The sequence below is a fragment of the Salmo salar genome, chromosome ssa02 (assembly GCF_905237065.1).
Source record: "Salmo salar chromosome ssa02, Ssal_v3.1, whole genome shotgun sequence".
NCBI classification, from domain to species: Eukaryota; Metazoa; Chordata; class Actinopteri; order Salmoniformes; family Salmonidae; genus Salmo; species Salmo salar.
In genome coordinates, this window is record NC_059443.1 from 89,697,306 (window position 1) to 89,709,400 (window position 12,095).

Sequence of the window (12,095 nt, forward strand, 5' to 3'; positions counted from 1 at the left end):
TTTTTTAAATCTGGCAAGTTGATTGCGTTCAAGAGATGTAAATCTATAATTCTTTAAATGACAATATAATATTTTACCAATGTTTTCTAATTTTAATTATTTAATTTGTGACGCTGACTTGACTGCCGGTTATTGGAGGGAAACGATTTCCTCAACATCAATGCCATAGTAAAACGCTGTTTTTGGATATAAATATGAACTTGATAGAACTAAAAAATGCATGCATTGTCTAACATAATGTCCTAGGAGTGTCATCTGATGGAGATTGTAAAAGGTTAGTGCATCATTTTAGCTGGTTTTATGGTTTTGGTGACCCTGTCTTTGACTTGACAAAACATTACACACAACTCTTGTAAATGTACTGTCCTAACATACTCTAAATTTATGCTTTCGCCGTAAAACCTTTTTGAAATCGTAAAACGTGGTTAGATTAAGGAGATGTTTATCTTTCAAAGGGTGTAAAATAGTTGTATGTTTGAAAAATTTGAATTTTGACATTTATTTGGATTCAAATTTGCCGCTCTTGAAATGCACCTGCTGTTGATGGAGTGCACCACGGGTGGCACGCTAGCGTCCCACCTAGCCCATAGAGGTTAACCAAACCCGTATGTCCAAGATTTTGTGTCCAACAGGTGAATTACAGGAGAAGGTGATTCACTCAATCCAACCAGGAGACTGGGTGTGGATCCAGACCCTGAGGAGAAAAGACTGGAAGCAGCCCCGTTGGGAAGGCCCATACCAGGTTCTGTTAAACCACTGCCTTTGCCATTAGAAGAACTGAAAGAGTCACTTGGGTCCACGTTACCCACTGCAAGAAGGTATGTACACATATGAACACTGCTGATCGCACACAGAGTTAGGAGAAGAACCGAGAACCAACAAGGTCCGGGGGTTACCTCCTTAACGAAGATTTCCTATCCCGACCGTTCATCACTGTGTGTGCTCCTAGAGGTGTGAGTATAGGGTGGTACCTAGCAGAGAGACTAAGGGCAGGAGAGGGTTGGCGGTGTTTGGGAAGAGTAGAGACTCTGAGCTGCATCATAGTTTTGGTAACCTTTCTGAAACATTCAGATCCACCACCTTCCGGTACTAATCGTAGGACACCGTTGTCATTGAGAAGAAGTAGAGGATAAGCTATATAATACACTGATGAGTGACATACAGAATAAGGAATCAAAGAAGATCAAGATGTAGAATTTAAGGTAAACATTAAACAATTTCCTGGGGAAGCAGACAACTGTACAGGAATTGGGGTTGGCCAGATTTAAGTACTCAGCCAACCCACCTCGGTTCACCTAAATTCCTGATGCGCACCAGTGTTATAGATACAAGAATGCACCGAGAACTAAGATGATTTTAATGGCTGAAAGGTAATCGTTCTGACTTAGGTTTGAAAGTTGAATAGAAAATTCTTAACCTCACAGCACCTATAACTGATGTAGGGTGGGCCAGTACCAGTAAAGGACGCATACAACAGAAATTACCACAAAGGGTGGTTAGGAACTTGCGCCCTGGGGTTATTGGTCCAACCAGTTTGAGTTAGTCATCAGAGGCCAGTTATAGGAGGCTAAAGTTGGCACAGGAGGAGTTTTGATCAGGATGGGAGTAGCTTTGTCTAGATGGATGCTATTGGCATCCTCAGGGAAGTTCCAGATGAATACAAAGCTATGAATCAAATATGTGAAGGCTTTATAGAAATGTGGATTGGATTAATGCCATCTTTTATAATCAACAGAGATTCATGAATGAAAACGGGGATGCCGTAAAGAGGTTCTCTGACCAATTATCCGCCACCTCCCTCATGACCTGGTAAAATAGACTGACTCTCGATATGTTATTGGCAGAAGAGGGCAGTGTAGGTAGAATGATTAGGTTCAGCGCTACACGTACATTCCTGATAACACATCCCATGTTTGGGAAATGGAAAAGTGTTGTAAGAACTGTATTATGGGCTGCTTTCACCTGTATGAGTGTGTTTGTGTTGTGTGGATGTTGTCTCGTCCCATGTGTGAGAGGTTTAATCACCAGGACTCTAGAGAGATCGATGACGCAGCAGATGGTGAGATATGGACCAATTCCGAGCTCCGATCAGTGGGATGGCGAATGCGGGCCTCCAGGCCAGGAAGATGGCTCCGTTTTATTTTTGAGATGCCAATGTTTGATGAAACAATTTTTAACATTTAGATTCACTGTTCCTTTAATGAAAATTATGATGAAAATCCTGAATCGAAGTGTCATAATTGGAAATAGGCCCAGGACAGTAATGAAGGAGTAGGAGGAATATTAATGTATTGGTCTTGTTTAATCCTTGTATCACAATTAAGTTACATATAGCGTGTGATTATTTGTGTTTCCATATAGCGTATGATTATGTGTGATTACATATAGCAGGTGATCAGTAGGGTTCTCATATAGCATTTGATCATCATGGTGAATTATTGAATCATTTAAGGGTGGAATTGATAAGATAATTATCTAATAAAGGTAAATGAATCAATAAACCATGATGAATTATTAGTCATACAGCATGGTTAATGAATAATCAATGTAATGATCAATGTAGGGATCGATTGGTCTGATTAGTTCCGGAAAGTCCAGGAACCACTGGAGAGGGAAAGAAATGTGTGTATGCAATTAGTATAGAGAGCTAGAGAAGCAGATGGTCAAGGGAGTAAAACTTCAGAGATTTCCTAATCTTGAAGTAAAGGAACAAGGTGAGCCAGAAGGTGATAAACAGTGTGAGAAGTTTATGGGGGATGCAGGTCACCAACAGATTGTGTGTAAATGAATGTGCGGAAGTAAGCAAGAACTATATAATGACTGTTTTGTTATCCTGACGCCAGAACGTTCTCATGAATAAAGCTACAGAAACCTTTTGCAGAAAGCTGAGTCCTTGCCTAATTATTATAACCCATTGTCTTACAAACCTTGGGCATTAGTCAAGGCGAATTGATTATTGATTATTATCATCAAGATATTAAATTCCTTTAACAGAACTACACTGCCATAAATACAAGGAAAGTCAAGTAGTGTTTTATGATTTAAAAAAATCACCTCCATCAAGGCACCAACTTTGAGAAGGGTTTAAAACAAAGGTTTCAAACAATTCATAGATGTTATTGAATGTAGGTATGCTTCACCTTTAATGTAATGGAATTGAAAATAAATGGCAGAATATTATACAATAGCTGTGTTTGAATACCCATACTAACATACTGTAACTACATACTATTAGTTAATTTTAGTATACTGTAACTACATACTTAATGAGTATATAAAACATACTATTAGTTAATTGTAGTATACTGTAACGACATACTTAATGAGTATATACTACATACTATTATCCAGAGTGACAGTAACTGTGCTGCTGGAAAACATTTAATTACATTTTTTTTTTGCCTACGTTTACTGACACCTGGACATATTCAACGGGTGTTGAGCGCTAGTAAATTCATTATTCTGCTCTCTGGTACTCAGACGAGAGTGCTCTGAAATCAGAGTAGATAGCCAGAGTGAATTTATGAAAGCAACTGAATGTCTATTGAGAAAACACAATGACTATACCGTTTAGCTAAGCTAAGAATGACGGGAATAATCATGTCAATAAACATTGGGTAGTTAGTTAGATAGAATATAGTTAATATACTGACAAGTTTGATGTATAAGTAGCCAACTAACGTTAGGTAGCTAGATAACATGCCGGTACATACTGCTGTAATAACATGCTAACAAATTGTCAGCCAAAATAACGTGTGAGGTAACTTATTTGAAAAGTCATTACTTTATTACATTGCTCAACATTTTCTTAACATTTGGCATAATTAGTTAAAGCAATGAATTTGTATCGGCTTTCGTTGAACTTCGGCTGCATATATAAATTGGCTGAATATTATACAATGACTTATCAATAGCTGTAACAATTTGATCCCCACAGGAAATCTACACTGGCAGTTATAGAAAGACCCATTTACTATATAACCATTGATACTTGAAGAATATAACTTATAAATGCCTCAAATGTTTCAACTTTATTACCCCACCAGAAACCAAAACATTAGCTTGTATAACGCCACTGTTTGTAAACAAGCACTGTAAAGAATTGAAATCTTGTTAAAAACTATCATTTTGACCTTTTGGATTGCCAGGCTTTGTATTTATAGTGTAGTCAATTCAGGGGGTAGTCCTGAGCTGAACTCAAACCTGGGTCCAGCAACTGTCAAGCCAACACTTTATAACTGTTACGCCAAGATGTCTGAACTTCTTGACAAGGTCGCTAGGTGTTTGGTTACGGTTGCTACAATAGCTTTCTCTATGAATGTGAGAGTGGTTACATTTCTCCAGCCCCCATCCCTCAGCTGTTTACCAAACCAAGTCTCAGGGCTGACAATTTTTTGCTATTTAAATCCTAGGTTACCCCTATAAAATAGCTGCACATCTATCAACCAATCTGCAGTTCATACAATAAAAAAGCTGTCATTCCACCACTGATTTGGTAATAAGATGATGATGATGGAGAAATGTAACTACTCTCAAATTCAGAGACAGACCTACGGATGCAAGGACTGACCATCCATGATATCAACATTATATTTTTAACCATGTTGAGGCTATACAGTGTTGATTTACATTATTTCTAGACATTGGAGTAAAAAAGCTTATTTGGGGTTCTGATGGGGTACAACAGTTGAACTAAGCTCATGAGGCATGTGTTATATTCTTCAAGAATCAATGGCTATAAATAAATAATTTAAAAGTCTAAATATGGATGTAGCAATTGCAGATTTCCCCTTTAACACCACACATCAGTTCAACAACTGCAGAGTTTATGCCTCTGTTTTTAAGACAGTACTTACTAGTGTTAATCAGGGCCTGTTCATCGTTAGAACCATTGGACGCCTTAAGATGCGTTTGGAAAACCGGGACCAGAAATCCACTTTCATCCTCTTCATCCTCGTCTTCTTCCAATGTGACAGTAATCTCCCCCTCCTCCTCTTTCACTCCAAAAACAGCATCCTTCTCTTTCTCTTCCTCTTCTTTAACTGAAACGTCTTTCTCTTCTTCTTTCACTGTAACAGCCTCACCCTCTACTTGTTTTTGTATTGTGACATCCTCCTCTTCCTCTTTCACGACAGCGTTCAGCCACAGTCCCTCTTTCTCCGTCCAGCAGACCTCCTCTTCTTTAACAGGAGGAGAGTAGCTTAGTGAACTCATGGTCGGGGATGTTAGCTAGCTATGCTAATGCTAACTTAAGCAGCCCGCTAGCTGACTAATAACAACAACACCGTAAATATGAAATTAAAACGGAAAACTAACTAGACTGCAGACAAGGGTTTAAAACACAGAGGCTAATATACACTAAAGCATCTTTGAAAGAAGCGTTCCGTCCACTCGATTATACGTCACACCAACAGCATCGCCTTAAAGCCCCACATGATGTATTGTTATACCATGTAGGAGCAGTATAGACCTAGTCTGTTCATTATATACATCTACATGATGTATTGTTACACCATGTAGGAGCAGTATAGACCTAGTCTGTTCATTATATACAGCTACATGATGTATTGTTACACCATGTAGGAGCAGTATAGACCTAGTCTGTTCATTATATACATCTACATGATGTATTGTTACACCATGTAGCAGCAGTATAGACCTAGTCTGTTCATTATATACATCTACATGATGTATTGTTACACCATGTAGGAGCAGTATAGACCTAGTCTGTTCATTATATACATCTACATGATGTATTGTTATACCATGTAGGAGCAGTATAGACCTAGTCTGTTCATTATATACATCTACATGATGTATTGTTACACCAAAATAAAGGGAAATTAGAATCATTTTATACTAATACAATTGCTCAGAAAAAGAGATTTAGTTTAACATGTAATTCACAAAATGTAGGGGTCTGAATTATTGCCACCCATGTTTTTAATTCTCCAGCACTTTCCCCTTGGGAGGATAATGACACTGAAATGTTTTATGAGATTAGAGAACACATACAGAATCTCTCCAGGTCCTTGATTGATTTAGTCTGCGCTTATGGACTGCCCTGTTCAATTCAAACCACAGGTTTTCAATGGAGTTCAAGTCCGAAGACTGAGATGGCCATTGAAAATGTTGATTTTGTACCCAATGAATCATTTCTTTGTGGATGTTGATGTGTCTTGCTGGAAGATCCACTTATGGCCAAGTTTCAGCCTCCTAGCAGAGAGGTAACCAGGTTTTGGGCTAAAATATCCTGGTAGTGGGTAAAGTTTATTTATTTATTTCATACAGTAATTTTAGCTAATATTTATCAAGGGTATCAATAACTAGGTGCTTATTTTGATATCTAGTTATTTGACTGAATCAGAAATACAGATGTGGAGTAGATGTAGAGTTTGTTTTAAATTCTCATAAAAACATCTGAACTAATCAAACAACACTTGTTGCTCTTTGTAAGTGTTGATATAATATTCATATTTAATGGAGAGGAAAAAAACGTTTCCCTAAACTGCTTTATAATATTATAATTCAATGAAGAAGAAAAATAGTTTTCCCTCCTCAACTGCGTTTCCTCCCTCCAGACAGCAGATGGCGATATGTGTCTTTCAGACGATGTTTCTAGTGTGACGTATAATCTAGTGGACGGAACGCTTCTTCAACAACTGCAGCCACCTCGGTAGCTCGCTAGCTGACAAAGTCGGAACATTCAAGCTGTTTGGACAATTTCGTGGTTTAATTGCCACTGTGATTTAAACATACTTATGTGTAAACAACTAGCTACCCCATTTAATTTAATATTTATGTTGTAAGTCAGCTAGCTAGCTGTCTGGTTAAGTTAGCACTAGTCTAGTCGCTAATGCTAACTAGCTGTTATCCCCGACCATGAGTTCACTAATCTACTCTCCTTCTGTTAAAGAAGAGGTCTGTTGGACGGAGAAAGAAACTCTGGTGAAAGAGGAGGAGGAAGAGGAGGCTGTTACAATACAAAAACAAGTAGAGGGTGAGGCTGTTACAGTGAAAGAAGAAGAGAAAGACGTTACAGTGAAAGAAGAGGAAGACGCGTTCAGAGTGAAAGAGGAGGAGGATGTTACTGTGAAAGAAAAGGAGGAAGATGCAGTTTTTGGAGTGGAGGATGACGTGAAAGAAGATGAAGACGTTTTTGGAATGAAGGATGAAGAGGGGGAGATTACTGTCACATTAGAGGAGGACGAAGAAGAGAAGACTGGAGAACTGATTAACACCAGTAAATACAGTGAGTACTATCTTATAAAACAGGGACATTGATCTGATCAACACCAGTAAATACAGTGAGTACTATCTAATAAAACAGGGACATTGATCTGATTAACACCAGTAAATACAGTGAATACTATCTTATAAAACAGGGACATTAATCTGATTAACACCAGTAAATACAGTGAGTACTATCTTATAAAACAGGGACATTGATCTGATTAACACCAGTAAATACAGTGAGTACTATCTAATAAAACAGGGACACAAACTCTGCAGTTGTTGAACTAATGTGTGATTTTTAAAAGGACATTCTACACTTGAATATGTTTTTGTACTGTATGAATTGTTCATGACGTCCTCCAGGATTTTTTTAACTTTTCCTGTTGAAAAGTGATATAAAAATACATTAAAGTATAAACACACTAAAAGGAAACAAAGAAATGTTTTGAGCAAAATAGTGTTTTTTTTAGACAACTGCAAACTAGAAGGAGTGAGTGATGTCATAGTAAGGCCTTCAAGGAGTTGGCTTGATGGGAAGTCATGATGTCATCCAATAGGAGACTGATCTTCATGTGAATATTCATTATTCTTTTTAAAATCCTTCCTGTTCTGTCAAGTTGGTTGTTGATCATTGCTAGAAAGCCAGGTCAGATCTGGGTGGTCTACCAGGGGCCGTTTCATTTAGTATCCGTTTGGGTCGGCATGGGGAATGATTGTATTTCCCCATAGTATGTTGTACCGAAGTTGACCGACTGAAAGGGAGTGTAACTTTATGACTATAATTACTGTTCCCTGTAGGAAAATAAATAAATCCTAAATCATTTCAGTTTGCTAAATCCAGTGGTTCTAACCAAGAGTCACTTTAACTTTATTGACACCCAAATGGATACTGTCATTAACGCGGTTCTTCAATAATTACACATAATACTTAATACTGTAGCTGTTTAGTTACAGTCACATGTTCAACTATCATCAGCTGATCCAGGAAATCATTTTCTGAATGACAGTCACATGACAACATCACGACATGCAACAACAACCAAAGTGCTTCTTCATTCATTACTCTGGTAAAGACAGTTATGCCGTGCTCCATGTTGGATCCAACATCCCTAACAAATTGATGTTTATAATGTGTTATTGTCTGCTTGATTTACAGTAGGGTCTCGTTAGTCTGTTTGGACACAGAGATACTTAGCTCATAATGTGTAGAGAACTGTTCCTTGATGGATAGGCTATTGTACAACACACAGAGCTATTTTCCTTTATTCAGGACATTTAGAATGACAACACATTACAGAGTAGCCTAGTGGGATTATTAACAAAATTATCTGGTGATCAGGTTATGAAATGTCATGACAAATACATTTTAGTTTCCATGTTTCACCTGAAGTATTAAATATATAGTCCTAGGTATGTGTTGTTGTTAGGTGAAGTTATGGGTCCTACAGTAGGTCTATGTTATTGTTAGGTGAAGTTATGGATCCTACAGTAGGTCTATGTTGTTGTTGTTGTTGTTAAGGGATGTTATGGGTCCTACAGTAGGTCTATGTTATTGTTAGGTGAAGTTATGGGTCCTACAGTAGGTCTATGTTGTTGTCAGGTGAAGTTATGGGTCCTACAGTAGTCTATGTTATTGTTAGGTGAAGTTATGGGTCCTACAGTAGGTCTATGTTGTTAGTTGAAGCTATGGGTCCTACAGTAGGTCTGTGTTGTTGTTAGGTGAAGTTATGGGTCCTACAGTAGGTCTATGTTATTGTTAGGTGAAGTTATGGGTCCTACAGTAGGTCTATGTTGTTAGGTGAAGTTATGGGTCCTACAGTAGGTCTATGTTGTTAGGTGAAGTTATGGGTCCTACAGTAGGTCTATGTTGTTGTTAGGTGAAGTTATTTGTCCTACAATAGGTCAATGTTATTGTGAGGTGAAGTTATGGGTCCTACAGTAGATCTGTGTTGTTGTTAGGTGAAGTTATGGGTCCTACAGTAGGTCTATGTTATTGTTAGGTGAAGTTATGGGTCCTACAGTAGGTCTATGTTGTTAGGTGAAGCTATGGGTCCTACAGTATGTCTGTGTTGTTGTTAGGTGAAGTTATGGGTCCTACAGTAGGTCTATGTTATTGTTAGGTGAAGTTATGGGTCCTACAGTAGGTCTATGTTGTTAGGTGAAGTTATGGGTCCTACAGTAGGTCTATGTTGTTGTTAGGTGAAGTTATGGGTCCTACAGTAGGTCTATGTTATTGTTAGGTGAAGTTATGGGTCCTACAGTAAGTCTATGTTGTTAGGTGAAGTTATGGGTCCTACAGTAGGTCTATGTTGTTGTTAGGTGAAGTTATTTGTCCTACAATAGGTCAATGTTATTGTGAGGTGAAGTTATGGGTCCTACAGTAGGTCTGTGTTGTTGTTAGGTGAAGTTATGGGCCAATTTGGCATGCACTTGGTGTACAAACCCTCATTGTCAGGCTGATGGAAAAACTTGCCAAAGAGCATTTTACTGGTTGAAGTGTTTTTTAAGTATAAAGCAGTTGATTTGCGACAATAACACAAACATATTAACCAGGACATTCAAACGAGCCTTACAATTATAATCCAAAAGTAATGTGAAATGCACTCATAAGCAACCTGGAAATGGAGGCTAATTTTGCTGTCAGCCTATGAGAACTCCCCTGAGTTTTCCCCCACGGTGGTGAAATAGTGAATAGACACAGAGCTTAATGTGAGTTTCCTTGAGTAGCACTCCTGATCTTGCGCTGTAATATTCAGAATACATTGTGAAAAACTAAAATCTTTGCTCACCATTTTTGCTCCATGCAGATGTACTACATCCATAACTAGTGGTTTCCTCATTACCAGATATACTACATCCATAACTAGTGGTTTCCTCATTAGCAGATATACTACATCCATAACTAGTGGTTTCCTCATTAGCAGATATACTACATCCATAACTAGTGGTTTCCTCATTAGCAGATATACTACATCCATAACTAGTGGTTTCCTCATTAGCAGATATACTACATCCATAACTAGTGGTTTCCTCATTACCAGATATACTAGATCCATAACTAGTGGTTTCCTCATTAGCAGATATACTACATCCATAACTAGTGGTTTCCTCATTACCAGATATACTACATCCATAACTAGTGGTTTCCTCATTACCAGATATACTACACCCATAACTAGTGGTTTCCTCATTACCAGATATACTACACCCATAACTATCGGTTTCCTCATTAGCAGGGAGGAGTTTCTACAACCAAATTGCCCTCGTGCCTCAATTTTAGCAAACACAGAAAGTGGCCTATATTGGAGACCAAAAGTCGTCTGCCACACTGCTTAGGGTTTCAACAACTTTAACTTATTTCTAGCCTGCAATCATCGATGTTACTAATAATGTGAAAACAAGACTAAATATGACTATTGTTGCTCATTTTAAGACAATTGTCAAATAATTTTAACATTCATTAGACGTCAATTGTTGTACAACATCATGGCTACGCTGTTGCCATCACCTTTTACAGTGGATTTCTGCTGTTGTGGGCCTTTAACCATCTATATGACTTTGTTGTTCACACAGGAGAGATATGGGACTATCGTGGATCCTCTGGGGAGCCTCAACAACCTCATGATGCTGACGAGGCAGAGAAGAGTCTCTCCAGATCAGAACATCTCAAGAAACACCTGCAGAGATCCACAGGGAAGAGAACTCACTGCTGCTCTGATTGTGGGAAGAGATTCACCTCCTCAGCAAGCATTAAAATTCATCAGAGAACACACACAGGAGAGAAACCTTACGGCTGTGATCAATGTGGGAAGAGTTTTGTTCAGTATAGCCATCTGAAGATACACCAGAGAACACACACAGGAGAGAAACCTTTTAGCTGTGATCAATGTGGGAAGAGTTTTGGTCATTCAACCAGCCTGATATCACACCAGAGAACACACACAGGAGAGAAACCATATAGCTGTGATCAATGTGGGAAGAGTTTTACTACATCTAGCTATCTGAAGATACACCAGAGAACACACACAGGAGAGAAACCCTTTAGCTGTGATCAATGTGGGAAGAGTTTTGTTCAATCTAGCCATCTGAAGATGCACCAGAGAACACACACAGGAGAGAAGTATTTTAGCTGTGATCAATGTGGAAAGAATTTTGTTACATATAGCCTTCTGACAATACACCAGAGAACACACACAGGAGAGAAGTATTTTAGCTGTGATCAATGTGGAAAGAATTTTGTTACATATAGCCTTCTGACAGTACACCAGAGAACACACACAGAATAGAAATCATATAGCTCTAATCGATGTGGGAAGAGTTTTACTCAGTCAAACAGCCTGGTACAACACAGAGAACACACACATGAGAGAAGCCTCTTAGCTGTGACCAGAGAGAGAATCATATACAAGTTCTCAGATCAAATATCAGAAAATACATGAAGGAGTTGTTTCATGATATCAATGAATTAATGTCAAAATGTAGAATGTTTTAACATTGTACTAGGAGTATTTTAATAATGTCACAATGTAGAAGCCAAAATGTTTGCCTCTTTATCAATTGATTTCAAAATGATATGGATATTATCCTCAGGGGAAAAACCCAGGCTCTGAATTGAAAGTTGTGTTGTGTTGAGTTGTGTTACACTTAACATGTTGGTGACGTGGATGGTAATAGTATTCAAATGGATGAGTACTATTTATGAGATTTAACAGTGATTTAACAAAAAGTGACTAACACAAAAAGAGCTGTGTTACACTTACCATGTCGGTGACCCACTGGAATCAAAATGCAACACTTCAAAATGTAGCTAGCTGTTTTCTAAAAATTGTCCTCTAACCAGGGATGTACACATTATTCCC

The 12,095-nt window shown here is 38.2% G+C and overlaps 1 pseudogene; it reads left to right on the plus strand.

The window, feature by feature from the left end:
* Window positions 1–10,994: 10,994 nt before the first annotated feature.
* Window positions 10,995–11,834, plus strand: LOC123732791 (oocyte zinc finger protein XlCOF22-like; annotated as a pseudogene).
* The last annotated feature ends 261 nt before the right edge of the window (window positions 11,835–12,095 follow it).